This window comes from Rhamphochromis sp. 'chilingali' (genome assembly GCF_963969265.1).
Source record: "Rhamphochromis sp. 'chilingali' genome assembly, chromosome: 17".
In the NCBI taxonomy this organism is placed as follows: domain Eukaryota; kingdom Metazoa; phylum Chordata; class Actinopteri; order Cichliformes; family Cichlidae; genus Rhamphochromis; species Rhamphochromis sp. 'chilingali'.
This window is the reverse complement of record NC_137944.1, coordinates 26,571,101-26,587,778: the sequence shown is the minus strand read 5'-3', so window position 1 is coordinate 26,587,778 and position 16,678 is coordinate 26,571,101.

The following is a 16,678-nucleotide window of genomic DNA, read 5'->3' as shown; positions in this document are numbered from 1 at the left end:
GTACCCTGCCTCTCGCCCTATGACAGCTGGGATAGGCTCCCGTGCCCCCCGCGACCCTGAAAAGGATAAGCGGAAGCGAATGGATATATATATATATATATATATATATATATATATATATATATATATATATATATATATATATATATATATATATATATATATTAGGGGTGCAACGACGATACTCGTATCGATATTGAACCGTTCGATACAGTGCTTTCGGTTCGGTACGCATATGTATCGAACAATACAAAATTTTTAATTTATATTATCATCTTTCCTTCTGACGATGCTGTCTGTGTTGAGCGCTCAGTGGATCTGCACTCGACAGTGCAGCCTAGGCGGAGTAATCGAACGCAGATTCACTGAGCGCAGGGCAAGCTAGCCAGACAGAAGTTAAGCTCTCCTTGCAACATGGCAAATTGAACCTCTCCCACCCTCATTCAGATCTGGCGTTTGGAACTATTATGGTTTCCATGTGACGTATGACCCTGAAGGTAAGCGCATCATGGACAAAAGTAAAACAGTATGTTGGATGTGCCACACAATGCTCAATTACATTGGTGGGAACTAGTGCGTTAGCGCAGTTAACGTGTAGACGCCGTCCAGCCCCACGCACGGGGCGATCCGCGGTAGCTCGTTAACGGAGATTTGCCGTGTTGTGGCGTTGACGTCTTTTCAACGAGATTAACGCTGACAGCACTAGTGGGAACACAACGAATATGACTACACATTTACTCCGACATCATCCTAGTGCAAAGACAAGTGGAAGCAGACAAAAACAACAAGCACGCATGCTACAAACTTTACCCGAGTCATTTAGACAGCTGTTAGCACATGATTCTCCTTATGGGGACCTGATTTGTTTAATATGCTGCTGAGAATATAGCCCAGAAGAAGCGTATAGTATAGCTTTTATTTTGGAAAGAGACATTTCTCTGTAATAAACTTTTCCAAAGATGAGTGATTTCTCGAACAATTTTTTTTATTACTTTGTTGTTTCAGCAATATTAAATTTAAAAACTGTACTTTTGAGTTAAAATATATATTTATAATGTTAATAAATGACAAATTAAAGAGGCATGAACCTTTTTTGTATCGAAAAAATATCGAACCGTGACACCAAAGTATCGAACCGAACTGTAAATTTTGTGTATCGTTGCACCCCTAATATATATATATATATATATATATATATATATATATATATATATATATATATATATATATATATATATATATATTTATATGCTCTCTCTGAGTGAATATCTAACTTTTCTTTGTGGCAAGCTTTAACTGTCTGACTGCTACTCAGTACTTTGGAGAGCTCGATTCTGTACTGGGTTCAAAACAGCAAAAGTGGTAATAAGAAAACAACACTAGTCCCAAAATAAAATGAAGGTATCAGTGCTGTTAAATAAATGAGCATGTGTGAATGAAAAGTTTCATTCTTGTAATCTGTGGGGTTTGTGTTTATATGATACGCTACTTTTCCACTCTGAAAACTTTTAGAGCCCATCCCTCAGCTGAGATGCACTCTCTTTCACCCCAAGCGCTGTCAATATTCTGTCTTAGAAAAATGAATGACAAAAGCTGCCTGAACCCCCCCCCCCCCCCCCCCACCCCACCCTTTCTCTTCTCTTACATTGTTACACAAGAGTTGCATTCCTGCAGAAGATTTAATCGCAACTTAAACTTTACAAAGCAGCATCTTCCACAGTGCCTCTGCTTTAATACACAACACTCAATCCTGATGGTTTTTGATCACAATATGTCAGAGGTAAACATATCCAGCCCAAGTGTGGCTGACAAAAACAGCAACTAAGAGGAAAAGTTAATCATATGGTGGGCTTAAGCAAAGTTACATAGTAGGTGTAACAGATTTTAAACAAGAAAAAAAAAAGAAGAATGCATCACATCACATCACATGTCATTTTTAGGTAAAATGCCTATAATTAATATAATAATTAATCTACATTGTTACAAGTGTTACAGCTTTATCATGGGACCCTTGTTACATTTGTAGTACTTCAGTAAATAAATGCGTCGGGGAGTACACAGTATCTGTGAAGTGTAGCGAAGCAGAACTATTACATGAAATCAATTTAAATTGTAAGTTGGTGTTAAGTAACATTAGAATACTAATTAGAAAAATAAAATAATTCAATGTAATTGGCAGTCAGTAAGTGAAATGAAACGGTGATGCGGCTTGACTCTCTCACTCTTATCCTCTTACTTTTTTGACCTATTTTCCTCTCTCTCTCTTTCTCTCGCTAACTCTCTCTCTCTCTCTCTGCTTCTTTATTTCACCCTCAAGCACCAAAGATGTCTCTTCTTTCTTCTTTTGATCATAACAAAACCACAGCTGGAATAATTCCCATGACAGGAAAGCGCAGAAACAGACACACACTCGTCTCCGAGGAATTTGCTGAGTAAATGTCACCGTTGGCTACAACACGCACAAACATACAAACACGCAAACTGGGCCTACATCAGGATCACCTTTCCCAAACCCAACTCCATAACAGGCATTAGTCCGCGATAATTTTTGAAACATTCAAAGCAGGGAGAATCCTTGTAACAGTAATCTAGTCAGTACATACTGACATGCATAGTATATAAAATACCGCTTGGTCATTGCTGGCTGGCAAAGAAATCTAGACTTAATATGCTTTTAGTTCAGGGGCCTGTGATGATTTAAATCATAAGGGGCAGAAAAAAGCTGGTAAATAAATGCTCACGATCCCAGTATGCCTGCCAGAGTGCTTTTTGCATCACTCAAGGCCCACCAGTGCTTTTAGCTAAATGCTAAGATTAGCAGAATAGTGCTAACATTAGCATAATACCTGAGTTTTAGCCAGTGAAATACTATTATTAGAAGGTTGTAAAAGTGATGATCAGTAGTGAACGTAAATTACAGCTTAAACTAATGGAAAAGTAAAAAGTGTATGGAGCTGTACGGTTACACTATTTAATTTTCTTTTTCTTTTTGAGTTTTTTTCTTTTGCCTATGCCTCAACAGAGGCTACAACAGTAGTTTGAAAAGAACAATTTAAGTGTTTTTTCAGTTTAGAATATAGGTGATGAAGCATATTATGCTCTGTGGTGTGGCTGACTTAATATCGACCAGATGTTTCCATATAAGGATGCCGTGCCCTCTAATTTCCTGTGCTTATTTGATGTTTGAGGAGGGGTAGCAAGAAGGCAGTCTGCTCATCAGTCTGCAGAGTGTTTACTGTCAGACAGAGGTGGTGTCAGAAACATGCGGTACAACCAACCTGTCTGTGCACTAGTTTTGCATGTGCTGTTGATGGTCTGTCAGCCAGCCATGGACAAAGGTTATAACATACAAATTGCTGAAGTGGAAGTGAAGTGTCCACTGCAGCCACTATCTGTATTTTTCATGCTATATTTTTAATCTTTGATATTTTCTTTCTTACTTCGCATTCCTGAATTCCACTGTTGCTTCTTTAGTTATTCTGGCCCAGCAATTATTCAACCAATGCATATTTTATCCGCATCCAGCAATGTGCAGGTGGGTATTTGGAGGACAACACAAGAGTACATACACTGTCCAAATAGAAACCCATACTGACAAAATTGCAGGATCATAAATTATCCTTGAATCAGATCTACCTTGAGACATCTGGTTTTGAGAGATGAAGATGGCAATGGCCAGCATGCTTAGCTTTATACTTTAAAAAAGCATTTCACAAACAAACTGTGGCTATGTGCATCTTTTAAACAAACTCTACCACAAAAAGGGTTTGTGTACAAAGAAAGACAAATCAAGAAATTAAAGTGATGAAATTACAAGTACTGAAATTATTTGAATAAACAATTCTTGAAATGAGAAATTCATCCAAATTATACCTAAAAAGCAGTACCCAAGAAGCCACAAATATTTACAAAATATGACTAATAAACACAAGAAGACTTTCACTATGAAACCCGCTCGAATGGCTGAAAAGTTCAATTTTATGTATCTATTTGCTGAATTACAGGCACATAGGGAATATAGAATCTGCATTTGTTTTGCTATTAACACCTGCTAATTAGTTAGCTGAAAGTAGTCTGGTAGATGGTGTTGTACCTATAATACATAAAATAAAATTTTCCAAGGCTGTGCAGACTCAAAAACTAGAAACAAAACAAAAGAAAACTCACTACTTTATTTTGCTTACACTACTATATGCAGACACTTTAGGTTTAGCTAGTAACAATTTCTGTGGCATATATTAGTCGAAGTCAAAGTAAACTTCATTGTCATCTCTGCTATATGCAGTACAGTATATAGAGAGATGAGACGCAAGGCTCCAGTTCCATTCGGTGCAAAAAAACAGCAATAAATATATACTTTAAGACTAAGGCAAAGGTAAATATGCACTTAAGCTAAAAAGTGCTTAAGTGCATATTTAGCTAAAAAGGGATCAATAACAGTCTAACTTGAGATTTAAAGTAACCTTGAAGTGGTTTAAAGTGACTGGTGCCCGTTGGTACCCAATTATGGGTTCAGTGTAGCACCGGTGTGAGATTGCATGTTAAAATAAAATTATAGATTATGTCTGTATTAATTTTTAAATCCAGATTTTACAAACTTGAAGTTTTTTTATTAATTATATTCTTCACGCTCGAAAAAAAAAATGGTTAAGGCTCGTTGGCCATCCCAGTAAAATGTCTTGAGGTGCCTCGTGACTTTGTGATACTTTGGGAACTTTCAGCGTGTCAAAGAAAGAACTATAGAGAGGAGGAACGTGTGTGGGTGCATTTATTTATGTCTCAATATGGACAGTAGGCAAAAATGAAGTGGTATATATGAACACAAGGCTACAGCATAAGCTTTGGTACATAGCTTCCTTTAGTTCTGTTGCATGAGCCAGCGTAGGCTGTCCTCCTCTTTCAGTTTATGCAACTGGTTATCAGATATGAGCCAGCCTTCTTATCATATTGTATGACTCCAGGCTGTGAGTGGGTTCGCACAAACTTTCCCCAAACTGAACGATTGAAATAGAACAGAAACTTTTAGTCCTCAAGCCTCGTTGCCCGCTGTGTGAACCCCAAATACTCAAATCCCATTCTGCAGTGTGAAGAAACGGAAAAAAATTGAAGGAAGGAAATGAACACAGGGGAAGAGGGGGAAGAAAAGGGAGATTGGGGGAGGAGGGGGAGGTGGTTGGCATGCTCAGTTGTCTTAGTAGATAAGAAATAAGCTTATATAGCTTGAAATCTCCCTGGATGTGCTTTCAACAAGGTGCACAAGCAGATATAAATATATTAATGGGAGAAGTCTCTACATTTATTAAAGAGGGAATCTGCCACATTTCCGTGGTGCAGAGGATGGCACCCTGAGGGGTAACGAATGACACAGTGATTCATCTGTTTTTGTGTGTGTGTTTGTATTCAGTGTGACTCTTCAAGACATGCAGACATCTGTGAGCTGTCATGAAGTTTGTGTGTCAGTAAGAAGGGTCATATGAATTGCCACAATTACACTATCTGTCTGATCTTAACAGTCGTTCTCTGCTTTGTTTTCATCGTACTGTCCCAGTTCTTCTTTTTAATTAATACCTCACCTACTTGTGGGAAAGAAGCTGCTAAAGTCAGAGATGGCATATGGATGTGCTGACGGTGAAACAGAGCCAGATTCATGTGAATCCTTTTAGTTTGACCTCCTCCATACATACATGCCTTTGTCATTCATTTGCACTCTGCCTATAGGCTTCTATATTATTCATGAAATCCATATTGTTTTTAGACGATGCAAAATACATGCTTTTTCCTGCTATATTACAGCATGCCATTCTACTTTCAAGCCTTATCTACAACTAAAAGAGGCGACCAGCAGAATTACTGTAAGTTACTGCATAAATAATTAAATTCTTTCCACTTAAATCTCATAATATATTCAGCCTGTATACACAGGAACAAGGTGGGGGATGGTGTGACAAAGATTGTTATCACCACGTGATATCGTAACCTACCTTGTTTTAATTGTTTTCTATTAATGACTCATTGCCCAGTCATACAGGAGAGCTCTAGAAACCCTCAGCTACAGTCAATAAAAGTACATTTTCGTGTGTTAAAATAGTAAGTGGGCTAGTGGCAGTACTAGAAAAATATACAGTAATGTGTCACTGCCAATTTGCGATTTACTTTAACCGTGCAAACATACATGTAAATTCCTTGTAGACGTCAACACAGAGTTTGTGCAGTTGCAGTAAACTTTAAAGTCGATATTTAAGTAATTTTCCTTTGAGTAGTCTTCAGGAAGTGTTCTCCAGTTTTCTTGAAGGACATTCAAAACTCTTCTTTGGATGTTGGTTGCATTTTGTTCTGTTCTCTGTCATGATGATCCCACACTGCTTTAATAATATTAAAGTCTGAGCTGTGCAGACCAAGCTATGACTGATAGTGTCTTATTGTGGGTTTTTACTGCATTTCTAGTGTGTTTTAGGATTGTTGTCATGGTGAAAAATGAAGCCGCTTTGAATCAGGTGACATTGTGTCGTGGATTCTTTCCCCTTGAAAGTAAAAGTGAGACCAGAAGCCAAATGTGACATCATACTTGACTTTATATGACTTTATATGACATTTAAATGAGCAAATAAGTAACCTTTTTATCAATTTCCGATCATTGAATCACTGAGTGGACCTTAAAGTCCTTGGTGACCTTGGTGACCTCTACACCCCTATAAGTTTTGTCAGAATTAATTGCAAACTTTTTGAGCTGTTGTATTTACAGAGAGAAAGAATGGCATACACACACAAGCTAATGCTACCACACACAAAAAAACCCTTTCTTGGCAGAGGTATAAATGGTTAGGTAAAGGAGTTTACTGAAAATAAGTTTAAAAGCTGCCACAATCCACTCGAGAAATATTGCTCAAGACCACTTTAAAAATACAAGAACATCTGGCTCCTTGAATGTTAAGGTAATAAGTGGTGGCCCAATACTTTTGCACAGTTCTGTAAATTGAAAAACTAAGATTATTGAAGAATTATTGCAGGAAAAATACTTCATTAAAAAAGTTAAAGGTCGATGCATGTGTGTTCTAAGGTGCATTTAAAACCCAGGAGGGCATGGAGCTACCTGCCAGAGAGCAGCAGGTAAGTGCATAGTCCCTCCTGCTAGCCCTCAATGCCTACGTGTATTTAAAATTGAGAGGTGGGCAACGACGCCAGGGGTGAGGTGTACACCCTGATGGTACTTTGGATTCCGTGTATCGTGCCCACCCCCAAGATCCTATATGTATGTGTAATGAGAGTGTGAGTAATGTGAATGTCTAAGTTGTGGGATAATGAGCGGGTGGAGGGAGGTTTGGAGTCTTCTCTCACCCCCGTTCTCTGCGGCCTGCTGGAGCGGAGGGGCTAGGAGGAGGAGTTGGCCGTCCGACTGAGGTCGGGAGTGTGGGGCCTCCCTGCTGCTGCGGAGTCGGGGCGGTCTGCCTCCCCCCACCGCAGGGAAAAGGGTAACACCACCTGGGTCTGGGTGCAGTTCCCCCCTCCAGGGGCAAGGGTACCTAGACCCGGTTTGTAGAGTATGCTTGGGGAGTGTGATCGTGTGTACAGCGTCTCTTTATGTCTGTCTCCACGTTGGTTGAGTGTGGAGTAAGTGCATATGAGAGCATGAGGGTGGGAATGGATGTTTGTATCTGTGTGTGCCTGTATGTCTGTGTCTATATGTCAGGTTGGGTGTCAGGCGCCACCTCTCTGGGGACATCTCAGGCCCTCCAAGGTTTGAAGGCCTGTCTCCCCCTACCACCACTTCCCCTGCCAGTGGCGGACTCCCTCAGACATCGGTGCGTTGGTGGTTCTTTGTGTCCGGGGATGGGCGTCCAGGTACACACCGGCTCACTCCTTGGCGGCCGCTTATCGGAGCCTGGGGCTCGCTCGGGCCACTTCGGAGGTGGGGTGCCCCCGGCCTCTCGGCCTGGGGCTCGGTCACTCAGGCACGGCTGGCTGCCGGCAGAGCTCACGGGCGCGTCACTGCAACCCCCCCTGGCTTCTGCTCCGCGGCTGCTGAGTGAGCCCTCATCTGGGACTCTCCTCAGCTCTTTCTGGGACAGTGGCGCGGCTGCCCCTCTGTTGGTCTTCCTTGGTCTCTTGTGTTCTGGGGGCCTCTGGATGTCTGGAGTTTTGATCTCCTCCATACCTGCTTCATGCCCTGGAGGACGGGGCTGTGGCCCCCCCACACCCTCTAGCAGATCATTACATGAAGGAACCTTTAAAAAAAAAAAAAAACAAGCGCGTCCATGCTCACAGGTGTACACACGGGTGATCACACCCACAAACTACACCCTTTTTGGCTCCTACCTCAAAGCACACTGTGTTCTGTTGATCTTATGTGCTGCACAATAATGTTTAATATTTAGTATTTACTGTCATATTCCCATATATCATTGTGATGCTGTTTATTCTATTACTCTTGTTCTCTTCTGCTTGTTTTCTTTTTTCTTTCTCAGCAGGTGATCCAGGTGATCGATATATGCATTTTTTTTCTTTTTTTTTTCTGCTCATTCTGTTGATTTTTGTCTTTTGCCCTTCTCCCCCGTCCCTCTTCTCAGCTGTTTCTCTTTCCCTCTTTCTTTCTCCCCTTCTTTCCCCCAGTCAAGTCTGTCCCGTATTCAGTAAGTGAAAATAAAATAAACAATAAAAGGTGAATCAAATGGACCATTATGGCAAGGCTGGGATGGTCAATTTGGTAAAGTAAATCCGTTGGGCATCTTTCTTTGCCTTTAGACAACAATTCTGATGGCAAAAGAGCCAAACGGGACAGGCAAAATAACCTATGTGCAATGTAACCTATGTGCAATGTAACCGACAGGATGCCGAAAATTTTCCCAGGCAAATATGACAGAATCTGTTTATTGAATTAAAGTCAAATGAAGACTTCAGGTGACAAAGCTCTAGTGGCTATGGGAGTTTAATCAGTATATTAAAAACAGTATGAGCCAAAGGTCTATAGAAAGAGTTGGTCTGGGTGGATTAATTGGTCATAAAAGACCTTTCTTTAAACATTCAATATTAAAGCTCATTTCTTTTTAAAGCCATAACAGTACATTTTTGTGAATAAAAATTAACAAATTCCTAGCAGTGAATGGTCACGATGCTGACAAATAATACTGTCCACTGGTTTCATGCCAGAGGATCATTTATGGTGTGATACTTGTAAAAGTTTCTTTCTGAAATGCACATTGAAAAGAAACTATAGACTATATAAAGTAGATATTTGTCTTTTAATTAATACATACACCAGTAGAACTGAAGAGCTTACAAATTAGGAGCTAGCTGATTTATAATCTTCCCTTTAATGCATCTTAAGGCCTTTCAAAACCCTTTATTTTTTAATGATAGTCAGTCTCTGTAGAAATATCCATATACAGTGAACACATTCCTACAGACACATTAAAACCTAACAAAACGTAACTATTCTTCACATTTGAAGTAAAGGAAAATTATTGGAACATGTGTATGTGGAAATACCATTCAAAGTATTACTTTGTTTTACGTAGCACCTTGTTTGACGTAAATTACACTCATCTATTTTGTCATATTCATTACATTTATTTTGATCAGTAATGCTGTTTCTCCCTCTCTCTCAAAGTGGCCTCCTCAATCTTCTCTGGGCTTTCCTCTGAATCACAGGATGATGAATGTCCTCTTGTCTTTCAAAAGTTAAAGTATACTTTTCTACTTTCTGTTAGATCCTTAGGTATTTTTTTCCCACAGCTGTTTTTCTGCCAAACCCTCCCCCCTTTGCTGGCTCTCGTCCTGATATTGTAAGCCACAGAATTCTTTGCCAAATAAATAATCTACCTCATCAGATGTGATGACATGCAAATGAGCTGATTGTAACATGACAGCAATCAGCAGGGCCTTTTTTAGCCATCATATTGAATCTAAAAATGGCTGCCAACCTTCTTGCATGCTGTACAAATGGCTATAATGCGAGGCATTAGTGAAGCGGGGTGCCTTATCTTGTATTATGTATTAAATGTGATTATGACTCAGCAGTCAGCATACATTTGGGAGAACATTTGTAACGTTAATATCCTGTAGAAACATTGTGTGTCTTGATTGTTGCCTTAACAACAGAACAAAATTATCGTAGGAGCTCATTCGCTTTCGTTATTTTTAGAATAAATTATGAGCCTTCAATAGAAAACACAGAGAAGTAAGTTTTACTGTAGCCACAAAACATGTAATTACAGCACCATTCAGAGCCATTCATACAGAATTCATGCATGAATCATTTTCTAGTAGTCACCAACAATGTCTCACTCATACACTCTTTATGAACGGGGTCAAGTTAATTACCCTGTACTTCCAGTTTGATTTTCATTCATCCTTAACCTCTGACTTTCCTCTTGACCTCAAAGACACACCCCAGTTCCTTCACAATTCTCTGCCGTGTGCGTGTATTTGCGCATGCATAGGTGTATGGCTGAACTCCTTTTGTGTGTGTCCGTTTGGATGTCTGCTAAAGACCTGTCTGTGCACCAGACACTGAAGCAGTTTCATTAGGATTGCAAGCTCCCGGGAGGGGGCCATGTGTATAATTACCAATTAGACTGTTGTCAAGAGCCAGTGGTGGTATAGCGCTGTGGCAGCCATGGAAGGTTAGGGCGGGTGTGTGCAAGCCTATCCTTGACACGAGTGTGTAGCGTATATGTATGTGGGTGTGGGTGTGAGAGAGAGGTTTCTGATTGCACTACTGAAGCACTAGAGCATGCAGTCGTGGCTGTTAAATACAGAACATTGTTTAATCTAATGCTTCAGTCACTTGCTGGGGTTCTTGTCAGCTTTGTCAGCTAATTATAAAGTAGCCACATGAATCACACACTAATTCGTTGTCTCATTTTTTTCTTATTATCTTATCTTTTTTCTTTTTTTTTTAAATAATTCTCCCTGTCTTGTCTGTGTTTTCTATGTGGGAGCTGATATGTGTGGGCTGTAAGTCATGTCGACATATTGAGTAGCTATGAGTGTTTCTTGCTTGGGTACTTGATGTAAGTGACCTTGATTTTTAGGATTTAAAAGCTTTTTTTTGAAAACTTGTAATGTCTGTGTAACCACTTACCATGATACAAACCTGACCTCTCTCGACAAATACAAAATTGTATGCCGAAAACTGCAAATGTTTTAGGCATTAAAACTAAAATAATGAAGCTTTTTTTATTTCAATCAATTTTATACTCCTAAAGCTAATTTGCTGTGACCTTCTTTGGCTTTTAAGTAGATTCTTTAAACAGATTCTTCTGGATTCACTTGTACACAGTTTTACCGAATACTTTGTAAGTTGTTTGTGGTAGAAGGAAGTCTGAAGGCGAAGTTGCTGCACATCTACAGTGGATTTAGATGGAATTCATTACTCCTGGTCTTCACATGACCCTAGCCTGGCCCTGCGATGCTCTGTGGATGCTATAACATTTGTTGCAAGATTTTTTGTTGTTTTTGTTGCTAACCATAGTTCTTTTCATTCTCTTAATGTAATTGCCATGTTGCAGATGAATTCAGGTACATATTGTGTGATCCATTAGATTCTCAACAACTAAAATTCTTGCACCACACTTCATTTCTCTATATTTTGCTAGGAAAATGTGAAATAGATGCAGCAATGTATTGAAACGTGCAAACATATATGGAAATAAGACAAAAGCAGAGCTTGTACAATACTAACAAGACTGAAAGTCAGTATTTTGGTATGGCCACCTGTACTTTTCAGCACAGCTTGAACTGTATTAGGCAAGTTTTCTTGTAATTTTTGTTAAGAGGCTTTCAGGAATAACTTTCCTGGCTTCTTATAGTGATTAAAAGCTCTTCTTTGGATGTTCACTGCCTTCTGGAGGCCAATCCATGACTGATGGTGTTCCAATGTGTTTGTCTGTCCAGGTATTCAGGCTTCTACTGCACTGGCTGTACGATCATTGTAATGCAGAACCCTGAAGCTGTTGCCAGTCAGATGTTTTCCAGATTACATTTCATGGTGGAACAAACAAGAGCAACAGAAGTCCCTAAAAAAATCTGAACCTGGGTCTTTGCTAAGTTTGGCTGTTATGTAGACAACACTGGTTCATACCTTGAGTTTTCGTTAACTTTTTTTTATGTTTGAATGAATTATAGGTAAGGTAAGTGTTTGGTTTAGGTTTAGGTCGCATAACAGAAAGGAAACAAAAGAACTCCCCAAAAAACTTTTCTCGGAAAATGGTTAGGTTTGAGGAATGGACTAGAATTGAGTGAAACAGCCATTGTCCAAAGAAAAACTTTAAAAGACCTTTAGAAAACCTGGAGAACTATTGACTAGTGCAGGGCTGCCCAATCCCGGTCCTCGAGAGCTACTATCCTGCAGCTTTTAGATGCATCCCTACTCCAACACAGCTGAATCAAATGGTTTGATTACCTCTTCAGCATGCCATCATGTTTGGCAAAGGCCTGATAACAAGCCATTCATTTGATTCGGGTGTGTGGGAACAAGGATGCATCTAAAAGCTGCAGGATAGTAGCTCTCGAGGACCGGGATTGGGCACCCCTGGACTAGTGGCTCAAGGCTTTTGCACAACAATATACCGTGTCTTTATTTGCTAAACACTATAAAACACTATACTATAAAGGCTAACTTACATCACGGAGCACTGCTCTCAAAAACTGGATGTAACAATGTCTGTGAAGCTGGATTTAAGAAATAAAAATTAGTTTAATATTTCATATTAGAAGTGAGGAAATGTGAAGCCCAAGTGTAAGTGAAGGAGGCTGTGGAGATTTTTTCCCCCCTGTGGATTACTGATGGATGTTTAGATTTCCAATCATCTTCAGTAAGAAAAACTTACGTTTGTGGTGTGATATACTTGTAGTAACCTGTTATGTAGTAAACTGTTTACTTGCGTATGGGAAACGACAGACTATTTTATTGCATAAAATAGCACCGATCGCTCATCTCTCATGACGTACACTATTACTGCGCTGAACGGTCTCTAAATCAAGGTGTGACACAATATCTATTTTCGTGTGATCAATTTATTACAAAAAAAGAAAGAAATGGCAGACAGAATAAGGCTTTAGTAACAAACAGGTTGATTCAAGAGGGTGATGTATTCTTTCATAGACTCCTATCCCCCCCAGGATTCACCTGTGTGGGGAAAAAAGAGATGGAGGAGGGCGATACATACTACAGTATGGTCAATCTCACCTCGCTGCCTCCTCCTCCTTTAGCCTGCATGCTTTATCCTTTTTTACCCAGTATTTCTCTCATTTTTCATTCTGCTTGGCTTGTTCCATGACAGGGTGAGATAGGATGGGATGATAGCCAGCGAGGTGGTAAGGTGATGGGTTGTATTGTCAAAACCTCTCTCCCCACTCTTCCCCTCTCTTCCTCATCCTCCTTTCACCTGGTTCTTCTACCCTTTTTGATCTTTTGTCTTCCTCTTCATCTTTTTCCCTACAGCTACACTGTTTCCTTTCTATCTGTTCTTTTGTTTCTCTTCTTACATCTTTCACACCTTTCTTTCCTACTTGCCATGAGAAATGAGGAGCTTTTCACAGGGAGAGGCTGTAGAGAAGAGAGAAAGAGAGAACGAAAGAGGAGAACTGCTTGTACTATCATAACATGTTTCTCCTCAGTTTTCTCTAGCTCACTCTGCTTTGCCTTTCAGTCAGATTTTTATCCTTCAGTCTCGGAAAACCCTTGAGTTTCCTAAATCACACTTTCCTTCTCTTAAGTCTTTTTTGCTTTTTGTCTATTCTCCTATCTTTATCTCCTACACACAACAAAAGACTTGTTTAATAGAAAAGACACGGCACTGGAGTCTGGGAAGTGGACTCTTCATTTTGCTCTTTCTGTCCGTCTCTTTCTACATCATGTTTTTGTCTTCTTTTTTTCAAATATTCTCATCACAAGCCTCCTTTCTGACACTTTACCACCATTTTTATAATTTTATTATTAGTACTGACAAGACCTGTGACTCTGGTTGCTGTTCCTAAAAGCAGGTCTTTTTTGATACTTTATTTTAAGTAGCAGGTGTTGTTTTTCCACAAAAATACAGTTTTCTTTTAATACAAAGAAAGTCAAGAGTTCTTAAATGAAAAAGTTTCCCTGTGGAGTTTCTTTTCCAACAAGCAAAATGTGTTTCCATTCAGTGTTTCTTACAACAGATTGTGTTTATCCTTGAGGTCAAGCAGTAACTTATAATGTATTTCCTTTATCACAACACAACACTGGTTCTTGTGTTGCTTTTGTATTGTGTAATCTATGCACCTGAACGCTGCAACATATTGCACAGAAGCTCAGTTATTACCTATATTTTTGAATTCTCCTTTACGTAGATACAGTCTGCGCATAATTCAAGACACTTTAAAAAAAAAAAACTTGATTCTTCTTGATTTGAAAGGAAACGGGATTGGTACATTTTTTTGTGCTTTTTAACGACACATTTCTGTGGGTAACAAAATGTTCAGACACTTTAAGAGCAGTGAAAAACAACGGCGACAGATTGCCTTGGACAGATTGCCTTGGACAGATCAGATGATAAAGTACTTTTTACTTTTCCATGAGATCTCAAACTCTTCTCACATGTTTTCAAAACACAGAGAGAGTATAAGATCTCCCTTGCTGAGCATGTCAGCCCTGCCAGCAAATAAACTCATCTCCCAGCCTGATGCAACTGGCTGCTGTTGTTCGTTCATTTCTCAACTCCTCCCTCACTCATCTTCAGTCCTCTTCTACAGCTCGTGTACGTCCATCAAACCGAGATAGAGGAGAAACTGGCGGACAGACATGACTGTCTACACAGACACACACACATACATGTAGACACGCTCAACTGTATGACACCGCCTCAGCTGGGACTCCCCACATTTAGTCCTCGTTTCCCACAAATTAAGCACAGAATCACTGAAAAGTAAAGTGTGTGTGATTGAGATAAAAAGTGCTTCTTGAATTCTCACCATGAGATTTACAGAGTGGTTAAGGGATTGAAGATTAACATTTCCCAGATTAGAGTAGTGCAATGCGTTATCGTGACTTAAGCTCAAAACCCATCCCGACTTGCTACCAGGACAAGCTGATGGACCCATTGACCTGGTCTCCTGCTAAGCTCGATTACGTCCACTATCATCTGACATTCCAAATCATATTTCCATAATAGATGGGGTTTATTTCCACATCAAAAAGTCAATTTAGCTTCTTCTGTTACATGGTTTTCAAAACATTAGCTTTCCCACCATTTTTTTGTACTCTTGGCTCTGTCTGGTGTGAGTAAATCTAGATATCGCTAATATGTTAATATGAAGCTCATAAATCTTGCTGCCCAGCTGTTGTTTATACGTTGTGTTTATGAGGAGAAGCCAATCAGAAGGCTTAAACTGAGGCAAGCTAAAACAGCTCGAGTACAGACCTTTAATGGTTCTTTTAGATTAGAATCAAAATAGGAAGACATTTTTTTGTGCGACTAAGAAAAATTGGTTGTAGCCATGTGTTGGTACGGATTTTTTTTGTTTTATTTGACTGATTCTAAGTAGTTGCGGTCACCAACTGGTTGCCCCCATGTTGAGGGTGTTGGGAAACGATTTTCGATCACTAGGTGATTACACAGATCACCTCATGGGAGGCAACCTGTCTCCAAACAACTGCAGTCTGGCTCAAAATGACTGCAGTCACTCTCAGACAGATTACAGAAGGTTTGCAAATAATTGTTGTCTTTTTTGGGGGACAATTTGTCATAGCTAACCACTATATTATAACAAACAAATTAACTGCCTTCCCAACCACAGCTGTAAACTGATAACAGACTGATTTTATGGTTTTTTTTTATCACCAACAGTCACTTTTGAGATGGAAACTTGTAACCATTTGCAGTCAGTTATTTTTTTGAAAGCAACGATTTCAAGCTAATTGTTTTGTTTGTTTGTTTTGGCTGCTTGCTTAAGGAGCACACCAGATCATCTGCCTCCATCTCACCCTATCTTCCTCTGTCACACCAACCCTCTGCATGTCCTCCACTACATCCATGAACCTCTTATCAGGTCTTCCTCTTTTCATCCTGCCTGGAAACTCCATCTTCAGCATCCATTAGATCCACTATTCTTCCTCTACATGTGTCTAACCCATGTGAGTATTGACTCTTTAATGCCAAACCACTCAACCTGAGCTGTCTGACTCCTCTACTCATTTCCACTCTGGTCAATCTTGGTCACCAAAAATGAAAACATCTTCACCTTTGCCACCTTCAGCTTGAATTCCTGTGTTTTTGCCAGTGCCATTATCTCCAAACCATAAATTATAGCAGGTCTCACTATTTTCTTTCATGCTTATCCATCTGTCACAAATCGCCCCTGAAACTTCTTCCCACCCACTCCATCTTGCTGGCACTCTCCTCTTCACCTACCTTGTAGACCACTCGTTGCTTTGGCTGGTTGAACTCACCTACCTTCACTGTCGCTACTTCTACTCTCTGTCTTCTCCTTTCCAACTGTCTCTGTCTCATTCACACATGTATTCTTGACTTTCATTCCTCTTCTCTCCAGGGCATATCCCCACGTCTCCATATTTTCTTCCACCTGCTCCCTGCTCTCACTACTCATCATAGCAAACATAGCTGTTTCAAAGACAAGATCACAAATTCATTGGAAATGGTCACAATAATATTAGTCATCTTCAATCACTGTTCCCTAATGTGACTACAGC